Source organism: Amia ocellicauda, chromosome 1 (genome assembly GCF_036373705.1).
Source record: "Amia ocellicauda isolate fAmiCal2 chromosome 1, fAmiCal2.hap1, whole genome shotgun sequence".
NCBI lineage: Eukaryota > Metazoa > Chordata > Actinopteri > Amiiformes > Amiidae > Amia > Amia ocellicauda.
In genome coordinates, this window is record NC_089850.1 from 14936536 (window position 1) to 14948820 (window position 12285).

At 40.1% G+C, this 12285-nt stretch overlaps 1 protein-coding gene across 1 annotated transcript in view; it reads right to left on the reverse strand.

Moving 5' to 3' along the window:
• The window catches only part of bach2b (BACH transcriptional regulator 2b), a 94834-nt gene extending 86571 nt beyond the window's left edge, over positions 1 to 8263 (reverse strand). Inside the window, exon 1 of the mRNA XM_066691831.1 lies at positions 8156 to 8263. The gene's annotated coding sequence lies outside the window, so the exon portion shown is untranslated. The remainder of the gene's footprint in view (positions 1 to 8155) is intronic.
• Between the last annotated feature and the right edge of the window lie 4022 nt (positions 8264 to 12285).

Sequence of the window (12285 nt, forward strand, 5' to 3'; positions counted from 1 at the left end):
ATAGCTCTATCCCACATGTGACTCAGCAACAGCCATAGGAAAATGCTGACAGGTTGTAGCATTTCTAATCTTAACAAGAGCACACACCTACTTGTGAATACAAACCAAGTGCAAGCAGCGTGCACCAAGACAGACACTGCCAGAGAGTTCCTGTTTACAGAGGAATGCATTCAGAATAAACAAGTGATAAATGCACAAACAACATACTTGTGCCCCTGCGACAAAAATTAACCACCATGAAGAAAATTAAAACTGGAGTAAAACACACATACACACTTTGCCCGTGTGAACCCTCAATTAAGAAAAGCTTATGCATGGAGCTCTATCTTAAATGTATCTTTCTTGATCACCCGATTATTAATACATTTTTTTTGCCTTCTTTAAATCCCCAGTGATAGGATGTCTAAGCAAGCGTGACTGAAATAACCTTGGGCACAGCAATGCCTTTGAGGCAGAAAGTGCTGACAGTAATAAGGTGACATTAATAAAACTCATACCTTGAGAAAATATTCTGTTTTAGGTGTAGAAATAACAAGTTGCCCAAGCAAATTCAGTTGTCATGGAAACAGAACACCAGTTTCTCAGGTGGCTTTAAAGTGCATTACGTGAGACACTGTAAAATCCAATGTACATGAAGCCCCAGATGTAGTTCTAAAGCATTCATTATTATTATTATTATTATTACTAAAGAATTATGATTTAATTTAATCTCAGTCTGAAATAAAACTCCTTTCATAACTTTGAACTTCTCTGCCTGCAAAAAAGCATCTGTTTTCTTCTATTATCTTGCATTGTATAAGGATATTATGTGTATGTGTGTGTGTGTGTATATATATATATATATATATATATATATATATATATATATATATATAATCTGATGTGTGATTTAAGATCTGTTCCTCCACCTTTTGTTTGCCAAAAACCCCTGGGTATTTCACAGGTAATGTGTCTCCAGTGTTAAGCCAATACAGCTTCTGCTTTCACATCCATTGAAATATAATTAAATGTTAATCTGTGGTAAATGGGAATTTACCATTTAGATTGAAATTTGCATCTGATCAAAATAATAACCTTTCAATGTTCTAGTCTAATTTGTTCTCTCATACATTATGCGTCCTCTCAATCTGCAATGCTTATTTATTTTCCTAGGGGAAGGCTAGCATTGTCTACCCATAATGCCCTTGTCCCACTCACAGCCCCGGAAAGGTGACCTCACACATAATAACCTGCAACACATTTTATGAACCATATATTAGCAATTTTCCTTCTAAATGGAACAAAAGAAAGCTGGAGAAATGTATGACTTCTGAATCTGAGCTTCACTTTATTTTCATATGGTATGAGGATGCTAGAGCATGCACTAAAAACTGAAGCAGTATCCTGTACAATAACCTTTAATAAATACAGCTTCTAAAACTGGTGTAGAACTAGGAAAATTGTTTCCCTTAAATATATTCAAGTAAAAGTAAAAGTTCAATCAATCTGCCTATCAATCAATAACAAAATACTCTGTGATTATGTAAAAAAAAAAAACGACTTCAGTTTTTTCCCCATTTGCTCCACCAAAAAAAAAAAAAAAAAAAAAAATCACAATTGTTATGGAAAGCAGATTACCCAAGATCTGCCTGCAATGAATCCAGGCCTGTTCCATCGCCTCTATAATTGATACTTGAGGTAGAGCACAGTTTGCCTGACTCATTCGCATTCCAGGAGCTCGTCTGTGCTGCGTCTAAAGTGCTGCGGTCGAGTCCGGGTTCCAGCACTGGCTGCCTTTGTGAGAAGGGCTCACCGTGCCTAAATGGCAGCTGCATTGTGTTAAATACGGTCCTTCAGCAATGTGTGAAAGGCATGCTGCCACTTCCCCTGTTGTAGTTTCTTTTTCAGTCACTGAAAAGTGAAATACAGAGGGGGCTCCCTCTTGTTGCACTAGAAAACAAACCAAAAAAAGAAATCACAGAAACTGTCATAATAGCTAAGTCCCAGTGAGATCTAACTTGATAGATCCCGGTATCAATGTATTCTAAGATGTATTCTACTCTTTGACAGATGGGCAAGACGATGGGGTTTTTTGTGACATTATGGCACAAAGGCAAACCCACAGTTCTACTGCCAGGGTGAGAGTGTAGTTTTCTTTACAATGTTGAGCAATTTCCTTTACATAAATGTTTTAAAAGATTAAAATACAGTTTTTTCTTCAGTCTGTATTGATTTCATTCTCCTGAATAAAAAGTTCATGTGCCACTGGAGTTTACCAAGCTAAACCCTCAACAGTATGCCCTTTGGTATAAAGTTGCCTTCTTGTGCTTCTTTACTCTTGCTGCAATTATTATTTAAACCTTCTGTCAGCAGGAAAACCTGCTAAACGGTCCATAAGGATATTACACATGTATTATTCCCAAAGTACAGGATATTATTAACTTTCCTCTATCAAGAAGTTTGAACAGCTTAGTCATTGAAGTCAAGAAGAGACTTAGTCAAGCATTTTCAATAAGCATAATACACATTTACTCTATACCCCGTTTCATCATAATTCCTCTAAAATGATGTCAAATCTGTGGCTAGTTGCGGCATGTTGATCGTTTTGTTCTCATCTCATCTCACTAATCATACAGAATGGTATATGCCCTGAATGATGAACAGTGACAAATGCAAGCTATTCCACTGAAGTATAGAATTACATTTACGAAGTGAAGCCCTAAATTATAAATCTTGGTAGAGAACCAAAAAGCTGAATCACATCATCAAAAGTTTCAACAGCTGTCTTCGCTGCAAAAAGAGAGGTTACAAGCTGCAATTGGGTTCCTCGGTTATCTGTTCAGGACAAAGCACACAGTTGTTTTCTCCAGTGAGGTCAAAATAAATAATAATCATCATAGTTATTATAATACATTTGCCAGGGCAATAAATGTATTCGCACACAGGAATTCCCTCAAAGTTATCTTATCTGATGGTTATTACAAATCATCCCGCAGTCTGCGTTCATTCAGCTGTTATCTGTACAATCTGGTTATGGAGTCCTGTCTGTAGAATTTCTGCAAAAAGCTATTTTCTAATTTGATCTAGGTCTAGGTCCTTTAAAAGTGTTATTGGTTTTATTATTTATTATAGTTTTATTATGAACTTAAAAAAATGGGGGGAAAATATGTATTTATTTGAGGTCAGCATGAGTACTGAATCTAACGGGGTCATTTTTCCTTATTACTCAGAAAACATATATAAATGAACATCAAGTGTAGGTTGTAAAACCTCAATGCAGTTCTAAACATACATAATAAAGAGTTTTAACCAAAGGCATATGAAGTTTTTTATAGAAACAATAGTACACCACTGAGGCACCTAGAATCAAAACAAGATTTCCTGCTGCTTCGTCACATGCCAATTTTTTTCCATTCATAATACATATACATACATATACAGCAGCTTCCAATAAAAAATGGTTGAACAAAAACACAGCCTGTTCAAGTACTCTAAAATTAGACAGGGTTAGCTACAGTAATTGTACAAACAGTGCTTCTTACCCTGCACACAAAAACAGATGAAGTAGCTAGCCGTAAGTTTATCAAAAATAAATTACTGTAAGTGCTGTATACAAAACAGATCGTAGTGTACCAGTTATGGCCTTACAGTTATGATTTCAGATGATACAGCCGTATCATATTACAGTTGGCAGGCCTGCTGTGATGTTCCAATAGAAGACTTCCAGGAGTTACACAGTATCCCAAATAAACACTAGACATATGGACTATGAATCTAAAAAGTACATCTCTGTGCAAGGGACACTCTAGAGGGGGCTACCGTTTCATAGTATTCAATGTTCCCTCCGATATTTGGCTACAAATAACAGTGTGTTTATCCTGCCCAGAGCCAGGCCCAGATCCAACGAATCTCCTTTCCAACCAGATGCAAGGGAAAATAGTTGCTGATCATTCCTGATTGGCTGATATTGGCCAGCCTTCAATTGGTGATTAAGACTGTTAGGCACCACCTCCAGACTGAGTGACTATATAGTGTGAGTTGCGTTTGTGTTGGTGGTATGTTTGTGATGTCATGCTTAGCCAATGGGTTTCTACCTGCTCTGACTGCTTGTATAGGCATGTAGTATGACTTTTAAATAGGGCTAGCAAGGGACAACTTACAAATGCATAGATACATTGTGTTTTTATTTATAAACACACATGCTCCGCACCTCACAGGCTCTATACATATATTGTATACTTCATAACTTACCTTGTTGGTATAGCTGCCACCCTTTCCCCTTGTGATGTGGTGAACAGCTCTGTGAACCCACCACTCATAATTCACACTGTCGCCACACGCAAGCACCAGGCTGACCAATCACAGTAGCCGCTCAGCAGAAACCACATCCTACTCCCTCCTCCCAAGTGTATCTCTTCAGGGATTGGTGTCAGAAAAACAAGAATGTATCCAAAGACCAATCAGCTGGTGTTGGAATTGGCAGAAGAGCACTGAATGATGTCACCGATCTGTTTATGAAGAATGCAGCGGCGGGAAAGGACATGGCTGTGGTTTCAATGCAGGGACTGCTGTGATTGGTCGAGTTAGTGTCTATATCCATGATGTCTGCAAGTATAAAAACAAGATCAGGGTATCCAAGTATTTCTCATAGCAGGGAGCTGTCTACGGATTGTCTACCTGCTGTATGACAAATTCACCACCAGTGTGGTTTGTAGGAAACTTGATGTACTAATAATGAAGTCAGTGAATTGTGTAACAGCTTTCTCACATATATGCTTCATTCACACTAGCACACAAGCTTTGAGGGCTCCACGCCTTCATCGTACAGGTATATTTACACTAGCAAAACCCCAAGTCGAGCCAAAAGCAACCCATGAAACTCAAGTCCTGCAATTTGCCTGAAGCTGGCTCACAGCAGGAGAGAGGTGTGGCAGGGTTGTGATGACCTCACCATTAAGTGTTTATTCATCATCAACCAGCATTCAAAGAAGAAAGGAGGAATTGTAAAGTGGACCTCAAAGATATTGACAGACAACACAAAATGCAAGCCTAGGAGGCAAACCAAGATCAAGGACTGGCAGCTCTTTGGGGCGTTAGAAGTGTACGGGCAACATAGTTATGCCACAATTGTCATTCGCATTGAAGCATTTGGAATATAATAACTGAGTTCATAAGGAGTACTGGGAGAAAATTAAGGAATTATGTATAAAAAAATTGAGCTGATCTGAAAAGATTCAAATGCTAAGAAGTTATTGAAGTTCATTATGTGTGACATCAGTCGCTCGACTTTCCCATTAAATCATAATCATAAATGTAAGCCAATTGAGCCAATCCATGCTATTCTAGACAATAGACAGAATAGACAAGATTATGAACAAACTGCACACACTCCCTCTTAAAAATTAAATCTAAGAAAAAGATGAAGACAAGAGCCACCCTTAAAACTAGTGAGTAGATGACCTCTCCATCTGTGCTCCTGCCCAAGTCCTACCTTCTTAAGGACAACCAGAGGGTAGCAGGTAATTAAGGTGTGTAGTTCATGGCATCTGCCAGCCTCTAGGCTTCTATTATTATTTTCATCACCACTTCCACAAACAACACATAAAATAGTAGCAAAGGATCAGAGAAGTAAGGGAGTTTAAACGAAGCTTTAACCTGGCTTATTGCATTTACTATTGCCATTCTTCTATGACCACCAGGTCTCTTCAGGTGAAATAGCCTGTTATTAGAGAACTGTCTTCTAACAATGTGCTTTTCCCAGTGCTGGGCAATACAAGTCATTGAATGTGAAAGAAGACACACCTTTTAAGCTTCTTTATATTCTGGTTTATGACATTGCATAATAATGAAATTCTATCATGATGCAATTCTTGAGTTGAGAACCAAAACCTATGCAAATGTGGAAATGTTCAAAGATAGGCAATTCTGGGTGACTGCCCATTATATTCCCTATTTGTACTATGCATTTGGAAACACAGGTAATGCACTCATGCAATTGGGATTTCCATAACATGCGCAAAATGCTTCACCCAAGTTTGCATCTTTAAAAACAAGAAACAAATAAAACCGTGTTCAAATGAAAAGCACAAAGGCGTGAAGAACTGCTGCAGAGCACATAAGCATGTGCCATATAAATCACACCAAGAGCAAAGAAGAGCAGTATTGATTAAGGCGTAATTGTACCATGCTGCAACCTTGATGTCCTCTGTACAGAAATACCAACCAAAGACGCTCACCCCAAGTAGGAGCTTGTCATCCGATCCCAGTTTGCCCTGTTTTTTTTTTTCAATCAGGCTAAGAGCTTTCAATGACTTCTCTTATTTTTAGAAGCATGTCACTATAATTTAAAAATAGACGGGTGTGCAGAAGGAGAGGCCATGATTTCACACACAGCTCCTTGCATGACGGCTACGTCGTCTCCCTGATGAATCGCCATTCCTGGTTATAACAATGCTTTGTAGTTTCCCGCAAAACAAATATCTGCGGTTGCATTCCTTCAAAATATGTCGGATTCTGTAATCCAACAGTCTCATATGTATTTGCATCCCTGGCTGTAGGCAAAGGCGGTGATTGCATTTCACTGGCTTCAGTTTCAATGTCTGTTCATTTCTATAGTGTCACCTCATCCATCTATTTTTTGGAAACGTTACTGATTACGCATTTTTGTCTTTTTTTTTGGAACCCTTGTTTTGGTTTGTATGTAACGTCCGTGTGGGATCCCTCTGTAGTGTTACAGATCAAACTGCATTAGTCTATCAAGCACCGGCATTAAGAAATATATATATATATCAACTAAATAACCCGAGTGGCTGATTGAGACGGGGCTATAGCATCGCAAAGGCTGCTGCCTGGATTGGCTGCTGTGTAGCAGGAATGCTGAATCAAGGCAACATTTTCCAAAACGTTACAAGGCATCAGTGACCCACAATCCCACCACAAGTATCAGAAAGAAATACGGTATGCAGGAAAGCGGTGCACAAAGCAACTGCATGTCTTGGCTTTCAGCTTAATGCATACATGTGCATCAGTCATTAATTGACAAAATGCTTTTAAAAAAAAAAAAAAAAAAAAAAAAAACAACAACAACTTGAAAAAGCAACATCAAAAGCACGTTAAAAAAATCGCCTCTGGTTGCTGTAAGTGCTATCGTGCTGTTTGCATTGGCTGCTGAACCGAGTAAGGACAGCGATGCCTTACACAGCAAATATTGTGCTGATTTTATGCGGATTAATGGGGATTGTAATGTGAGGGCTAGCCGCTTTTCTGTTGCAATGTGGCTGAATACCGCACCAGGCGCCCCACATGCTCATTAACGTATCCGATACAAAGCGTTTTTGTATCATTATGGTTATACAAAAATAACATGTTCGTCTATTTCTGCAAACGGATATTGCTAGTGCCTAGCCTTATATATTCCACAATGCAAGAGCCCATCACCCTTTTAAATGACCACACATCTCCAAAAATATAACGATTGTAAAATAATTGCAATGCATGCTTTTTTTCTTTTCTTTTCTTTGAAAGCGTGGGAGAAAGTATGCTGAAATCCTCTTGCAAAAGCATGCAGCTATTTTTATGGCTGTATTTATTTCTTGATTTTCCGCTCCGATCCCATTGTGGCTGTGGGCGAGGGAGGGCGGGAATGCGGGACGGGGGCCGTCGCCTTGGCCACGGCCGTCTTGTCTGCTGGGTCAAGGCCTCTACAACTGACAGCTCCCTTTCTCTGGGCAAAAACAAGAGCCATGCCTGACCCCCGGACACTGCCGTGCGCTCTGCCCCTGCCCCTGCACAACACATTGCCGCTGACCGACTAAGCAACTGCACAACAGGATGTACAATCCTCAGATTTCACACCGGACTCCGTGGCTCTCGAAATGGAGCTGACGGCAACCCTGGCTAGCAAAACAGAGCAAGGCACGCTGCCCAGCAACACACACACACACACACACACACACACACACACACACACACACACACACATCCCCCTTTTCTCCAGCCCCGGACGCGGCTGCAACGCTGACTAACATTCAGATAAGACCACCCAATGCACAAGTTTTGGAAGCATACTAGCTACCCCTAATGCACATATACTGCTTAAATAACACACACATTGCACTCACACCAAATGCAAAATCACGGATCGGAACAAAGGAGTTAAAACGTTCATGCTGCTCACCTTTTCACTTTCGATTTTTTTTTTCTTGTAATCCAGCCTTTTTTGTCTGTTTACCAATTTAGGATTTTTTCACATGGTGACTTCCTTGCAGAGTTTCCTAAAGCCCCCCCCCTCCCCTCCCCTCCCCAGGCTGCAGGGAGATTGTGATTGAGATGTGAGGTTCAGATGTTGCTTTGCGCTCAAGGGAAGTTTGGTGGCGATTGTGGGTCGTGTGGTGCCGGGTCTTGTTCGGCCGGTGTCAGTGTGTGTTGATCCAGGGCAGCGTGCGGCTCCGTCTCTGCTGTTTGTTACTCTCTGACGCTACGCCTCCTCTCAGTCGCTACATTGTTGACATTCGAGCGCTGACGTCATCACATCCCTCATTCACAACAATACGCGCCACGGATTGCGTTAGCGCCCCGGGCGATCGGGCCCCTACGTTAGAAAATGGCCGCAGCTGGGCTTGGTGAATCGCCCCGGCGGTGACGCTTGGCGCGCAACCCCCCCCCCGATCTGCTCGAGAGCCTCACGCGGCAGAATCGTGGCTCTGAGCGGCCGGGCTCGCGCCATCGCTCGTGCAGCGTGAAGGGGCGACGAGGACAAAAACCCAGCGAGCTGCAAAGGTTTGTGGGACTTGTAGTCCTGAGGAATTGTTTCTTGCCCACCTCCGCCTGGTGCAGTCATAAAAGCCAGTGCACATGCTAAAGTATATAGGGATTTCACTTGGTTCATAGATGAAAGTCCAACTTGGGCACTGCAATGGGTTCCAGCTCTGTCTGTGGTCTGGTTTCTCAAGCTCAGGGCAGAGTCTTCCATCAGTGACTAAGCATCATGCAAATGGAGATTAGTCATGCTAATAGTCGGGATGCTTTTCTGTAAATAATTGCCAGCTCAGCTGGAAATGAATAGGAACAGACTGAAGCTTTCCAGTTCCAGTGTGGGAGACCTGCGTCGACTATCTTGAAGTGCGCTGGTGGCCGACAGCGTAGCTTGGCACCAGTTGGCATACTGAAAGAGAAACCAGGTTTTGTATGACCTCGGTAGACGTTATTAGAGCTGGTGTAATGTTCTAAACACTAACCATAAAAATCAGACAGTGGACTTTGTATGGCGTGGTGCAAGCTGGTTAATAACAGCTGAATTGTCCAAATTGGCACGTAGAACTTATTGTTATGGGCAAGTAGTGTTCAGAGAGCACGTGAAATGTGCTGGGGAGAAAGGCCTTCTGAACATGTTGAAGTGTTAGTGGAGAATAAGCGTGGAATGAAATACTTGCATCATGAATTTGTAATGCTTATAAACAGTAAGAGCGTATCTCTAGATATTTCAGTGTAAAGCAACACAAAACAAAACAACACAACTAGGATTCGAGCTTGGCAGAGAGGGGGTTGGTGGGGGGGTGGAGTTCAAAGTCAGTGAAATGTTTTGGTTTAGATATTTAGTTGTTGGGCTTAAGTGAGATAAAAACACATGTGCTTGTGAAATTTGTAGTTATTAATTGGATCCTTGGAGGATCCCATGGTCGCGTCTGTGTAAATAAATACAAAGAGAAATTAAGAGTATTTCTGTGCAACCACCAATGCGGCTCGAAGGCTACAATAAATATTCCATTGAAGTAGCTTAAATTTGACTAAATTAGGATAAAAGCAGCCTGGGGATCAGAAGTACAGGCCAGGGTCAATTGGAGTTCTGAGTGAACCAGTTATTTGATTATTTAATACTGAGCAGGTTGTGACTGAGCTGCTTCATTTTGTGGCTAAGCTACTTTTATTGATATTACTGAAAACTCATTTTCAATCACCCAGCAAGGTACGTGCACCCTGCAAACTATAGTTTCTGCTTATTTTTTCATCATTATATATTTATCTGTTTTGATTATCTGAGGTCTTCTGAGGTCTGAGATGATGGATAGTCAGCACAATGTGAAGTTACTTTTTATCAGACTGAAGAGGATTATAATCAATTGCCATTATCTTTGGATATAACCACACAGCAACAATAAAAAATTGTCAATGCATTTAATAGACATTTCACGTTATGGAATGTCTTATGAGAAAATATTGTTAGACTTAATTTACCTGTTTATATTAGTACATCAGTACACATGTATATTTTTTCCAAACAGACATTTTCATTGCATTCATTTGTAGACATACTGTATTCCATACCAGTGCTAATTTGTGTAATCATCATTAATTCATGAGTGTCAAACACAGACCTTGCTAAAGTTGCAAATGCCATGTAAATCCGACTTGCCGTGATCCGTTTCAGAAAGGGGTGAGCAAAATGCTGTGTAGTAAATCTAGAGGAAAGAACACAAGCCATGTAATTGATACACACTTTGTTCAGTGCCAGCCCACATACCATTTGTACAAAAGAGCTTTCCTCTGAATAATTTTAATTTCTAGAATGTAGAATTCTACCCTAAGGGAGTTTGCATTTAATTATAAATTATCAGGCCACCACAGATTTTATGTTTTAGAAGGCACATCTTTTTCATTCTACTAATCTGCTAAAATCGTCAGGCACATTCTCATTGTTAAGAAATACCACCTCCTCTACTCCCTAGACCTTGATATATCAGTGGTATAACACACACACACACACACACACACACATTAAGCAACAGGGAAAACAGCCTAAGTTAAATATTGTTTCACTGCTAATGAGATCTCGATCCACTCGTGGCATAACAGGGTTTTATCCAGGAAAGAACAAGAAAGGATGTCTTTATTGCAAGAAGGCAAAAAGGAGAAATAAACACATTCAATTTTAGTATGGAAATGGAGGTCTATTCTCCGATTTTCAGTGCGGTCATTTGGTAGCGTTATTTCTCTGGTTGCTCCAAAAATAGGCATTACACTTTGTAGTAAATATTCAGACTATACTGTTCTTTTGATAGTGAATCATATCGAAATCCAGTTTCTGAATACCAGCACAACAATGGTACTATCGTGTGTGTGTGTGGGTGAAGGGGCTTTATTTATGTCCATTTCCTTTACTGTTAATTGGGGGGCTATAGTCACCACGATCCAATTCCCCAGTGACACTGAAGGCACCATTTGTTTTAGGAACCAAAGTCGAGGTTACCTAGTTATTCCTTTAGCTGGACAGCGCTTTTTTTTTATGTGGATAAGCATCCAGTGACTCGACACCATGAGCATCCAAACATCATGGCAGGATTTGCATTCCATTCAAGTATCCAAGAACAGAAGCCTTGAGCAGGTTGAACAAGGATTAACCCAGAATGGCAACCTGGCTTTGGGGATCTTTCACTGGTTTGTATTACATCAGGGGTGTCAGATCTCAGTATTTAGGTCTCTGGATGGCACACATTTCAAAATGACAGAAGATCAATGCATTCATGTACCTGTGCAGCTATATATTATGAGAATATTCAGAAACAGCTTGATCATATATTTACTTCCAAATCACTGTTCATCTAAATAATATAGGTGCAATGTTGAAACCACATCAAAACAATACGGGGAATATGTTGCCTTAATTTTACTCCTAATATTTTAATGATGTGGGTTTTTGTTTTCAGATTGCCTTCTCAGGCAGCAAGCAAAGCAGGCAGAAATAAATTCCTAGAAAAATACTCACTCGTTATGCAAAACTAATCCAACAGATTAGTGAATTAATTCATATTCATTCATTTGTAAACCTTTAGGACATTGCAGTTTTCTAGCCAGGATATATGTTAGCAAGGCTTTGCTTTGTTTCAGCAGTGCTTCCGAAGAAAATCGAAGTTTCTGCCTAGAAAGCCTCTATGTGAGGAAAATTCCCAGAGGACCAAGTATAAAATAGTATTAATGCAAACAGCACTAGACACATTCCTCCACTGTGACCTTTTCTCTGTTATTTTTTACTTTTATTTTTTAGCTGATCACATTAAACACGAGGATAAGATTTATACAAATGGACTTCGGGTTGGTCCATGATGTGTATTTTTAATTTTTTGCCATAGTTCTGCAATCCAGCAATGATGTAGCTAATATCACACTCTTTCTTTGCAGAACAGAAGTTTTATGTCATTAAGTTTATTTAGTGCTGCTACAAACTACAAGTACAGCATTTCACATTAGGTATGTTGGTCTAATTTATGAAACTAAAATTGTAGTCTCTTTTTTGCTGCAGGGTAGTTGATA